General features: G+C 38.9%; 1 long non-coding RNA gene across 14 annotated transcripts in view; it reads right to left on the reverse strand.

Moving 5' to 3' along the window:
* Positions 1-3,225: 3,225 nt before the first annotated feature.
* The window catches only part of LOC102901393, a 161,891-nt gene continuing 152,179 nt past the window's right edge, over positions 3,226-12,937 (reverse strand). For all 14 annotated transcript variants that reach the window (XR_006582818.1, XR_006582810.1, XR_006582807.1 and 11 more), the window contains one exon: positions 3,226-3,917. This is a non-coding gene — a long non-coding RNA (uncharacterized LOC102901393). The remainder of the gene's footprint in view (positions 3,918-12,937) is intronic.

Here is a 12,937-nt window from a genome sequence, read left to right on the forward strand (position 1 = left end):
TGGGAGAAGATATTTGCAAACAACATATCAGATAAAGGGTTAGTATCCAAAATCTATAAAGAACTTATCAAACTCAACACCCTTAAAAACAAATAATCCAGTGAAGAAATGGGCAAAAGACATGAATAGACACTTCTCCAAAGACCATGGCCTTCTCCAAAGGCCATCCAGATGGACAACCGACACATGAAAAAATGCTCAACATGACTCATCATCAGGGAAATACAAATCAAAACCACCATGAGATACCACCTCACACCTGTCAGAATGGCTAACATTAACAACTCAGGCAACAACAAGTGTTGGTGAGGATGCGGAGAAAGAGGATCTCTTTTGCACTGTTGGTGGCAATGCAAGCTGGTGCAGCCACTTGCAGTATGGAGGTTCCTCAAAAAATTAAAAATAGAACTGCCTTACGACCCAGCAATTGCACTACTAGTATTTATCCAAGGGATACAGATGTGCTGTTTTGAAGGGACACATACACCCCCATGTTTATAGCAGCACTATCAACAATAGCCAAAGTATGGAAAGAGCCCAAATGTCCATTGATAGATGAATGGATAAAGAAGATGTGGTATATATATACAATGGAGTATTACTTGGCAATCAAAAAGAATGAAATCTTGCCATTTGCAACTACATGGATGGAACTGGAGGGTATTATGCTAAGCGAAATTAGTCAGAGAAAGACAACTATTATATGACTTCACTCATGAGAACTTTAAGAGACAAAACAGATGAACATAAGGGAAGGGAAACAAAAATAATATAAAAACGGGGAGGGGACAAAACATAAGAGACTCAAATATGGAGAACAAACAGAGGGTTACTGGAGGGATTGTGGGAGGGGGGATGGGCTAAATGGGTAAGGGTCATTATGGCATCTACTCCTGAAATCATTGTTGCACTATATGTTAATTTGATGTAAATTAAAAAAATAAAAAATAAATGAAAAACTATGGTCCATTACCAAAAACATCTGCCAATATATCAAATTTGATTTACTTCCTCATTTAACAAATGTTTAGCACTTCCTAAGTGCCAAACTCGCTTCTAAAGTTCATGTGGAATTACAGAGTAAAGGTAAAACGGGATCCCCTACTAAATCTCTGTGAAAATTTAGTTACCGTTATAAGACAAGGATATGAAAGATGGCACAAAGATCCAGGATGTTTCTATGCAGTGGTGGTGTTTTTATATTTAATGTTAACTGCTTATGACAGTAGTTAGTAAAATAACAAACAGGTACAGAACTGGAAGGATTGCTAGATAGGCAGAACACAGAATACCTTTCTCTTGAGGCCTGCCCCAGGCCTAGAAGAGCAGCCAGCTAAATGAAGTCTATTCTCTTCTAGAATCCTGGTATCTCCACATTTGTGGCCCCTTCCCTCCCTCTTCTTAATCACTGCAAGTGCCCAGGACAGAAATAACTTCTGGGGTGTCCCCAGGCCCCAAAAGAGTTAACACTGATGCAACTTAATAAAGCAAAAAGAGCTGAAGGCATTAATTAGAAACTCCAAAATATTGAACATCCTGACTAACCAAGGTAATTCACAGTGAACGCCCTCCCGCCCCCCCCCCCCCAAGTATCCACATGAATCTCCCACACTGCCCTGCGTCTCCGCTAAGTGGTTCAGTTTTCTCACCAAACAATGGGAGAGGAGCTGCCATAGGCTGCTAGGGAAGACAGGTGATCAATAGGAGCACAAGGGCTGTGGTCTCCCAGCCTGTTTCCATCACATTGATGGTGAACTGAGTTACTTGAATCAAAGCGAATGAGATTTGGCCGCTGGCTATCAGTGCCTTTCATTTTGATCTGTCCTTTATTTGAAAGTGCCGGGGAGGATGTGCCTGCTGGCTGAAATCTCTCTTTACAGCTGCTTGCTGTGATGTGCATGTAGATGGTAGAAACTGTGGCCCCACACCTCTGTGGAAGCTACCAGTTTAATTTTTAGTTGAGGTGAAAAAGAGGCAGATACTGCTGACCCAAAACCAGTGGTTCTCTGGCACTGGAATGAGGATCATCAGGAAGGTCTTTGCTTTGCAACCACATTCGATTTGGACATTCTGTATCAGATCTCTGCCTAATAATTGCTTTTCTCATACTTATTACATCTCTCACATTCAGAGATTAAAAGCCTAACTGTTCTTTAATAATGTCTTATAATTATGTCTCAATAGTTATAATTCCATTATAGATTAAAAAGTTTTTTTGCATCTCTAAAGAGCCAGAAACTAGTATCAGTGAGGAAATTCTCATGTAGCTTTTAAATAAAATCTAATTATTTGGGGAGTCAGCTTTAACTACCCTTTTTTGCATTTAAAGGTATAGGTTGTATTTTGCTATTTGGGGAAACTGATCCAAACGAGATACAGGTTTAAAGATATTCTCTACTTTTGATCTGTCTTTCCCTCTAGGTTTTCTACACAAAAGTTCCCCACAATGTTCTCATACTCTGCAGATAAACTGGAGAAAATCCAAGCCTTGAATTTCACTTTTCAAAGGATCTTTCAGGAATGAGCTAAGCAATGGTCATTTTGCAACAGGATTAAAAACCAAATGACCATCTCATTCCAGTTACACACTGTGGCAAATGAGAGCAGCTGTTAAATAAATGTTGCCAGTGTACTCAGATCCTACATCAGCCATGCAAGCCCTGCTGTGCTCCATGGCCACAAAACGTGGCTCTAAACTAAGCCAGATCTGTAGCCAATGCATATGATGAATGGGTAGGAGGGTTCCGGCACGTCCCTTTGCCCACATTAGATTCCTGCAAGCCCAGGTAAAGGGCCACCTCCTCAGAAAGGCCTTCCCGGATAATGAGGGGCAACCCCATCCTCAAACCACCCCCACCAGTATAATTTCTACTTCGTCTGATAGTTATTTTTATTGGTCTTAAGAAGAATCCTTAAGGAAACAGTGTCTAGTTCATCTGGGAATTCCCAAGAGCTCACTAAATACTGATGAATGAACAAATGAATGAGCAGTCTCTGACCTATCACTGTAGACATGCTACCTTTAGTCTTTAGCTACAAAAAGCTTTCATATTACTTACAGCATTCTTGTGCATATTTAACTTTTTGTTGCCTAGACTTTACCTTCTTGAAACAGTTTTCTCTAAAAGTTTTGAGTAGAGTGTAAGAAGCAGTCTAGAAGGGGTAAAGTGTGGGTGTAGAGGGGGTAGTGGTGACTGGAGACAGGGAACAAATATAACTCAGGAATGGTGTGATCCATTTGATTTTAAAACAAATTCATTCCAAAAGTGCTGAAGAAGATAAAGTATCTAGTACAACCATCGTGTTAAATGCCATCTATTTAGTTATCAATAAGCAATTACTATGAGCAAATAAAAATGTGACCTAAAACAAAAATATGTTCAATTAAAGTCTCAGAATTCTTCCTCAATAATCCTAAATCCCACTTCACTTACAGAAGGTGTATAGTCTGTTTGTTTTTCAGAATGATTTTCTCCATAATGTCTGAACTATACATGATTTATGTGTGAGAGGTAAGTCCTTCCAGCTGTTGAAAATTAGCTTAGTCACCAGTCTAGTGAGACCAGCCATGAAATGCCCTGGTTATTGGCAATTTGTTATCTCTGAGCTCTTCAAATTAAGTCTGGTTGCAGGTCATTCCGAGAAGGGGTCAAATCACTTAGCAGAGCATGAGAAAGAGAGGACGTGTCAGACGACTCTTAATCAAATTCTTTCACTTCTTTCATTCTTTTTCATTCTTGGCCTTGGTTGTCTAAATTAATCTTCTGGGTTATAAATGGTCATTGGCCATTTATGAGAGCAGAAGTCCTTCCTAACGGGTCCAGGATAATGTTATTTTAAACATATACTGGGCTTCAGACTGCGAGCCAGGAACTGAACTTCATGTTCTTACACAGCTTATTTTACTCACAGTAGACCTGCGGAGTAGATATACTACAGGTTAGAAAAAAAAAGGTTCAGAGAGCTAGAGCAATGTTTATAACAGCATGACTTCAATCCACAAAATCAGAATTTATGAGGGATATCTAGGAATCTGTTAAATCAGAATTTCTGCATTTTTCACTGCTGCTCCAGGATGATGATGATTGCCTTTTGTTATGAAAAATTTTGAGCCTATACCAAAGTGGAAGGGATGGTCACTACACATCCTGTACCCATCACCAAGTTTCAACAGTTATCACCCGAAGGGGTGAGTATCTCTTCAATTTTTTAGACTCTGCCCTGTGATACTGTAATTTCTAGGTCCCTTGGATGAAACATCCAGATGCTTCTCTGAAAATAATAAAATTTGAGAATCAGTGGAGTTGTGTGACTCTCCCGTATTACATGGCTATGGAGCAGCAGAGATCAGAAGCAAATCTGAAATCAGAAGTTTCTTTCCATTCCATTCCATTCCATTCCATTCCATTCCATTCCATTCCATTCTGAAAACAGAAGTTTCTTTCCATTAAACCACAGCGGTATTCATCAAGTACATAAGTGTTTATTGAGTTTCTTTACGTTTATATAGCACCAGACTGAGGACTAGAACATGTATAAAGAAGTGAATAATGTATAATGGAAATGATGAAATAGGAACATGTAGTAATTAAATCATATTGCGAAATGACCTGTGAGCAATGACTAAAATGAATTATACGGATAATAAACACATTATTGGAAATGGGAGAACAAAGAAACATGAAACCATTTAAAGAGTCTTTACACAAGAGGTAAGATTTGACCTGGGCCTGTAGCAAGGAAGGGCTCTGCAAGTGAAGAATCACATGAGCAAAAAAGAAATTCAGAACAAACAAAGCTTTTTGGAGGAACAGGGAATGAGAAGCAGGCTGGCTGGTCCAGAGGGATGGTATCAGGTAGCCATGTTGGATTGTTAGCAGAGCCAGATCATGGAGGTTCTCAAAGGCAAGATAGAATAGGGATACCAGGAAGCCACCAGGAATTTTTGAAGAGGAGAGAAATGTGATTCAAAGCAGGAACTTGGGATGGAAACTCTGACCTCGGTATGCCTGAAAATGATAGTTTTAGGAGGCCGGGTGTCCAGATAAGAAGTTACTGCACTGAACAAGCAGAAGACAAAAAGACCCAGACTGAGAAACAACTATGGAGCATTTTATAGAATCAACTGGACTTGGTGGAGACAACAGGCAGGAATAAGTTAAAAATGCTCTGAGGCTTTGTAACTGGGGAGTCAGAAGAACTGAGGAATACCAAAATGAGTTTTACTGGAGACAGCGGAAGATTTTAAATTTGCATTGGAGGAGAATTAGGGTAGGAAGTAGGGGCTGAGAGCATAGGGAACAGTTGAGAAAGCAGTAGATACAGATCAAGGGAAAGACTCTTTGGAAACTAATAACAGAAATTACGAGGTTGGACAGCCCAGTGGAGCTGCCACTCTGTATTACCTGAATCCAGGGCGGTGCCCACCAGAAGACCGGTTGGACATTAGTCCCTGTGAAGATGCCCTTTATAACACTGCCCCCGAGTGAGGGGTAGAACCCCTGCTACAGCACTTCGAAGTGCCTTCCAGTTAGTTAGGGCCAATCCTGATTCAATATCTAATTTACAGAGCATAAAAATGTCTTATTAAATTTGGATGGTAGGGGTGCCTGGGTGGCTCAGTGGGTTGAGCATCCCACTTCAGCTCAGGTCATGATCTCGCGTTTGTGGGTTCGAGCCCCACGTGGGGCTCTGTGCTGACAACTCAGAGCCTGGAGCCTACTTTGGGTTCTGTGTCTGCCGCTCTCTCTGCTCCTCCCCTGCTTGCACTCAGTCTCTCTCTCTCTCTCTCTCTCTCTCTCTCTCTCTCTCTCTCTCTCAAAAATAAAATAAAACGTAAAAGTTTTTTTTTTTTTCAATTTGGACTGTAGAGGGAAAAAACACTAGTGAAAAATTATTGAAGCAACTTAACAGCAGATTATACATGCTTCATAAAATATTCATTGAAACCCATTCCATATGTCTTCTACAGGTGTGGTTTTATGGAACTGTAATCCCTCCTTCCCCAGGGATTATGAAATCTACAATGGGAGTATCTAGAGGCTGGTCTCAATTCCACTTTAGGGATTTACTTTCCTTATCTGAGTCCGTTTGTTCCCCTTCTAAGGTTCCAAATTGGTCTTTGATAATTAACTTATTAAACAAATATTTATTGATCATCCATTTTTTTCTAATGCTAGAGATTCAGCGACAAATAAGACAAAAATCTTTACCTTGATGGACTTTGCTCAATGACTAATGATTTATAAAAGTGTGCATCCAAAATCAAGTATGCTATTCTTAACTGTACAAATTGTATTTGCTATTCTCACTATTGCCTTTTTGGCCATGTGCACATTTAAACTCTGTGTCCCCTCTCAAAGCCCTACTTCCCCTCTACCTGCTAGAAATAACATTAGATCTAATGATTTCTAAAGCATCTACATGTAGTTACACTGCTACAGGGTCAGTAGCATCGCATCCCCAGTCCCCTAAGCATCCTCTCTTCTGTTAATACCAATGATACCAACTACCCCCTGACCCCTCATTGTTACCACACCTTGGTGCTTCTATCCCTCCTCCCTCCCCCGATTAACCCCCTACCCTTCACCCTCCCACCCCTATGGTCCCATGACGCCTATGGTTGTCTCATGCTGTCACCTACTAGAACAAATAGTCTCTGAGACCTCAGTGGAGCACTACTAGGGAGAGTAACACCCACCAGCAAACCCTTGTCGTATTCTGAGCCCATAGCAGAGAATTTAAAATCAAAGTTGCTGGCTACAAACAACACAGAGTTTATTTGTTTATTTCTTCTAATATATAGGTTGCAGGGACTCAGAGAACTCGTCTCTACTTTAGCAGGGCTCTCTGGCATCATCCCCACTTTCCCACCCATGTACTAAAATCTACAGCAAACCATTCCATAGGCTTTTTTTTTAAGGTTTATTTATTTTGGGGAGACAGAGAGAGTGAGAGAGAGAGAGAGAGAGCAAGAGGGGGAGGGGCAGAGAGTGAGGGGGACAGAGAATCCAAAGTGGGCTCTTTACTGACAGCACAGAGCCCCATATGGGGCTTGAACTCACGAACCCGGAGATCATGACCTGGGCCAAAGTTGGATGCTCAACCAACTGAGCCACTCAGGTCCCCATAGGCTCTTTAAAAAAAAAAAAAAGAAGAAGAAGTATTGTCACTTTTAATCAATTGGATTCTGTTTAGCCAGGAAAATAACTATTGCCAAAAAAAAAGCACAGTACTTAGGATGTCTACCCACCCTGCTAATCCTTTAAAAAAAGAATGTTTCATTTTAGTAAGGATGCATTTTTGAATCTTATAATTTTAGGAACAAGCATTTATATTTTTTCCTATTTTTCCTAATCATGAATGAGCTAATATTTTTGCCACTCACTTAGGGAAGATTCCCTGCTTAAGCTATCTAGATATATTTTCCTTTCTTCTGACCAACACTGATTAAAAAATCATAGAGTGTTTCTAATTAATAAATGATGAATAAAAATCCTAAAAAATATTACCGAAAAAACCACATTATTTTATGCTGAAAAAACAATAGGGCTAAAATCCAAGTCCAATCATTCTCAAATGAATGGTTTCAAAAGGAACAATATTTCCTTTCAAGAAGCACCCATGAGAAGCAAGTGGTTTGCTTCAAAGGCTCCCAAGGGAAAAGGATTGCCCACAGATCTTAGGTTTAATATGGGAAATAAATGTTGTTTTAGACTTCAAGTTTTGTTCTTTTTTTAATTTTTGAGGAAGTTCAGAAGCTTAAATTTTTTATTAAAAATGTATATGGCAATTGTTACTATCTTATCTCATCTGTTGTTTTCTTTTTCTCTTATCTTTCATAAATTTTGTATGATGAGGAAGCAAATTCTCTGCTATTAACAATTCCTTTTAACAAGAAAGGGATATTATCAAATGTAAGAGGAGGAAAGCAAATGATAGATTTAATTCTAGTGTGGACAGGAGAGATCTTGTGGTCAAGAAAAGTAACAGTTTAAAACGTAAAATCAGTTTTGCTGTTCTTGTGGCTTTACACCAGTTAGGCTCCCATCAATAACATGTTTTACATTAGAACTTATAAAGTTCACAGCCCGAGATAAAAAGGTTTTTTTCCCATAAAGAAAAACCAGTGCCCAAGTTCCCACCAACACATGCCAAAAGGATACTTTCATGTCAACATGGAATACTTTATCTTGATTTATTTCAGACAAAGAACTTGTAACTTCAATTAAATAAGGAATAAATATTCAATTATGAAGTGTTTTAAACCCTGAGGCTTCCATGAAGAAGAAAAGTAATAAATTAATCTTGTAGAACCAAGATTACACATTACTGTCCTCTGACTCTACCTAATTATCTCAGAAGATAAAATGTATTTGAAATTCAACAGAGGATTATACAGAATTATCAGGAAATATAGAAAATCATTCATTAACATCCTCTTCAAGTAAAAGTGAATTTTGTAGTCTCTAAGTGAATAATTGTCTCATTAATGCATAGTAAAATTTCATGCAAAACATCTAAAGTTCCTAGTCTCCAAAATGAAAAGAAAAACATTCTCCCTTCAAAATAAACTAGTTTCAGTCAATACTCATCCAAATCTGCTTACTTTTGAGAACTATAACACAGTTGACATTTCTTTTCTATATTCAAAGAAACTATGAAGTGCAAAGTCATTATCGACAATCTATTCCTTCCTCTCCCATCAAAAAATGACCTGGTTAAAAAAAATACACACACACACACACACACACACACACACGTGCACACACATACATACATATATGGTAAGTTTTCCCTAAAATGGCTCCTCTTATCAATTTCCCACTTCAGTCAAACTGCTGGTCATGACTGTAGCAAGTACGGTCCTAAATGCCTCATGGGCTTCACACACAGCCCATCCACACGAATCCACTTGCAGCCATGTTGTAAGTTCTAGAGAGCATCTGCTAAGCTATAGAAGCTCAGTGTCTGGGTAACACACTGAACCAGTGGCAGAAAACCAGGGTTCTACCCCTAATTCCCCACATCTGCCCTTGTGCCCTAGGGCAATCTCTTGGGCTTTGTTTTTTCTTGACTAACTGGTTAAGTGAGTTGGACTAGATTTTTTTCGAAAGTCTCTTCCAATTCAAAATTCTGATTCTAAAGGCACCCACACTCTCTCCCAGTCCATCAGATTCAAAACCATGAAAGATTTGACTGCATTGTGTTCATCTTAATTATCATCAAGCATTTTTGGATTGTTGGTTTTGTTTTTTCGTCTTTCCTGGACCTTATCCTTTCAGGTGTGATCTGTAACCTTATTAATTCATTCTCCCACGGGATCAACTTCTCATCATGTTTCCTAGCCCTGAATCTCCAGGAGTTCCTTATAACCTATCCTATTTGAGACTCTTCATAAAAGACTACAATGTCACACATTTTGAGAAATAATTTGTCTCCAAATTGTCAATCCAATCTTATTTTTCACTTCTCCAATGCAGTAGAGATCATCAGCTCATGTCACCCCCATGAAACTACTCCATTCCCACTTCCACCCCCAGCTTGTCAAATAAATCTCTACACATTTGCCAAATTATTTATTCAAGTACTCAAGACCTAGTGTCTTTAGTGTGAGGTCAAATAACCCAGTGGTTACAAGTGCCTTTGCTGAAGTCAGATTGTGAAGGTTCAACTCCCATGTCTGTCACTTGCTAGTTCTGTATCTTTGGACACATTATATAACCTCTCTGTACTTCGGTCTGTGGAGTGGGGATAAATTAGTATATACTGGATTGAGTTGCTGTGAGGTTACTAAATTAGTATGTATAAAATACCTAGACCAGTGCCTGGCACACGGAAGGTACTCTAAAAGTGTCAGCAATCACTACTACACCGGCTCTTTGCAACGTACTTGGTCAGTAACATATACTTAGGCACATATATTTAAAGTTCATTTATTTTGAGAAAGGGCAGGTGCAGAGAGAGAGAGAGAGAGAGAGAGAGAGAGAGAGAATCCCAAGCAGGCTCCTCACTGCAGCACAGAGTCTGACACAGGGCTCAAATTCCTGAACCATGAGATCATGACCTGAGCTGAAACCAACAGTCAGACACTTAGCCTTTGACTGAGCCCACCCAGGCACCCCTAGGAACATATATTTAAACTGTCCTCTGCTGCTCACTTCTCTTTCTCTTGACTAATTACAGAGAAGGGGAGAGGAGAGCAAGAGTGATGTCATTCTTATTTCCACTCTCTTCATGGGCATTGAGGAATGTTCAAACTCCCAGTATCCACACCCAGAGAGAGACGTATGAAACTACGGGAGGAAAGCCATGACGATTAAGGGGTTGAAAATGGAGGTTGTGAGGAAACACTAGTCAGGAAAAACTAGTTAAAAGAACAAGGACTAGTCATCCCCCCAAAAGGAAAGTTAAAGGTTATTTAAATAAAGATCTTTAGAATACAAAGAGCCTTTGAAACCCCACTGGGAATAGTATGCTGTTCGTTTTCAACTACCGAATCTTTCCTCCTTCCTTTCCCTTCCCATGACTGCGTTTGTGCTGTTTCTCATTCTGTACCTCTCCCCTGGCTTTACCTTCACCAAGTGTCAGATACTCACATGCACTATGTTCACTCCTAGTCTGAAAGGTGGATTTTATTAAGCTTTTCAGTAGAGCTTTTGACAACTAAATAAACTGCCCATAGTCACACAATCGAGCCAATAAGTAGCAGAACCAGAATTCAAACCGATGTCTGTCTGATGCCAAAACCCAAGAGCAGCCCATGACACATGCCATCACCCCAATTTGTTCTGCTGCCTTTTGTTTCCAGTTTTCCTAACTCCCCCAGCCTTGCATAGTAATAGGAACATAAAATATATTCACTAAGAGCTTGTTACTTCAAAAGAAAATAATGAGAGTTTGAAATACTGCAGTATTCAAGAAGGTGAAGTTGAGAAGTCTTTTTTTGAATCGTCAACATTAATAAATCAACTAATTAACTAGTTAATTGGCTCTCCCATGTGTCAGGCAGATTAAGGAAGGGTCTCTCTAATAGGGGAGCATCTGGCTTGAAAATTTTTTAAGTATTGTTTGGAACCAAAGCTTTTATGTTCATAAAAAATCCAAGTTGTACAACATTCTTTAGCCAATAAAATGCAATGGCTGAAGAGGTCAACAATTTATAAAATCACGTGAGCTCTATTAGGAGTTGATAGAGATAATTAGTAAAAAGATGTCTTTTAATCTAAGTATTTTAATTGTCTTAACAAGAACAACAGAAAGCTGATGAATAATCTGTTTATGATAACCACTCATGCAAAGGCTAGTAGGTCTGTGAACTATAGTGCTGTCTCAGTAAATCAAATATTTATAACCTTTGTTCAAGTTTCAGGAAAATCTGTGTAACAGTTACAAAAACACATGCCAATCTGAGTAGGTCCCACCATTTTGTTTAATGACCACAAAATAAATAAAATGCAATGGAAACCTTGATGCTCTTTTATCATATGTGAAATTCTGAGTCCACTAACTTCTTTATATTTAAAAGAAGCCAGAAAACATCTCAACACAGGAGGTCCAGATAAAGTGAAAAGCTTCCTTTATTGCATCAATGTGTGTTGACTTGATCCTTTGACCCTCTGTAAAATTGAAATTAAATTAAACATACACTGTATAAACTCAGCAGGAACCTCCCAGGCCCTACAGATCTGACCCTGTAAAAAAGAAAAAACTTCCTTGAGTGGAACATAGAACAAAATATAACCATTTTATTGTTATATAATCAACAGGGGAAAGAAATCCAACAATGTCTTTTACTACCTTGGCTTTCAAGCATTTTCTTCCTGTACTGTTATTTTAATTTTATTTTACAAAAGTAATACATGATCAGTGCAGAAGAGTTCAAAAGATACAAAATATAAAATAACCAAGAATTCCATCCAAAGACCTTCTATTCCATTTAGGTATGTACTCTTTCCTTTTTGTGTGTGTGGTAAATATTTTTTTAATGCTTATTTATTTTTGAGAGAGAGAGAAAGACAGGAGGGGAGGCGCATAAAGAGAAGGGGAAACACAGAATCCGAAGCAGGCCCCAGGCTCCAAGCTGTCAGCACAGAGCCTGACGCAGGGCTCGAACTCATGAGCTGCGAAGTCATGACCTGATCCAAAGTTGGACATTTAACCGACTGAACCACCCAGGGGCCACATTTTTTTAAAAATAAAAGTGCCACTTTGTTCTATACCCTATTGTATAACTTATTTTTCTATTAAAGTTTTCTCAGATTTATATAACCTATAAATAATTTATGTAATTATTCATTTCATAAACTCTCTTGATTCATTTAATAGGATATATACCAGTAGTTGCATTTTGTATTTTTAATGTATCTTATATGTGAAGGTCTCAATAAGTTGTTTAGAAACACAATTAGTTTAGCAGCATCAAGATTCTCCGGTTATTTATAAATACTCCATCTGGCTTTTAAATCTGGGGGTATCCTCCTTTAAGCAAACCCACATATCATGAGATGGGAAAAAACTGTTATAGTCTGAACATCTAGAAGGAAAATATACTTTAAGTACAGCAGGCCAGCCTGGGGCAAAAGTACAAATAGAAGCCACACATCATATATCTAAATATTTAAAAGTTACAAATCAGACTAACAAGCAGTTGAATAAAATATACTCTACACGTCTACCTTGATAAATGCACTTTGTTGATGATCTGGGAGTCCAGGTTAGAATTAAGAACTCTCAGACAATTTGGAGTTTCTCAACAAAATGTGAAGGCCCAGGAGATCTGGCCTGGCCCCTGTTCATGACCCATAGCCTATGGCCCACTTCTTCTCACACCCCTGGCTCTGTGCCATTCCACAGAGGCCTTACTCGCATGGATATCTCAGTTCTGTCCACAAGTCTGCCCACACAGCTGACCCCTGACCATCCACCAGTCCTGGGA

The sequence above is a fragment of the Felis catus genome, chromosome C1 (assembly GCF_018350175.1).
Source record: "Felis catus isolate Fca126 chromosome C1, F.catus_Fca126_mat1.0, whole genome shotgun sequence".
Lineage (NCBI taxonomy): Eukaryota > Metazoa > Chordata > Mammalia > Carnivora > Felidae > Felis > Felis catus.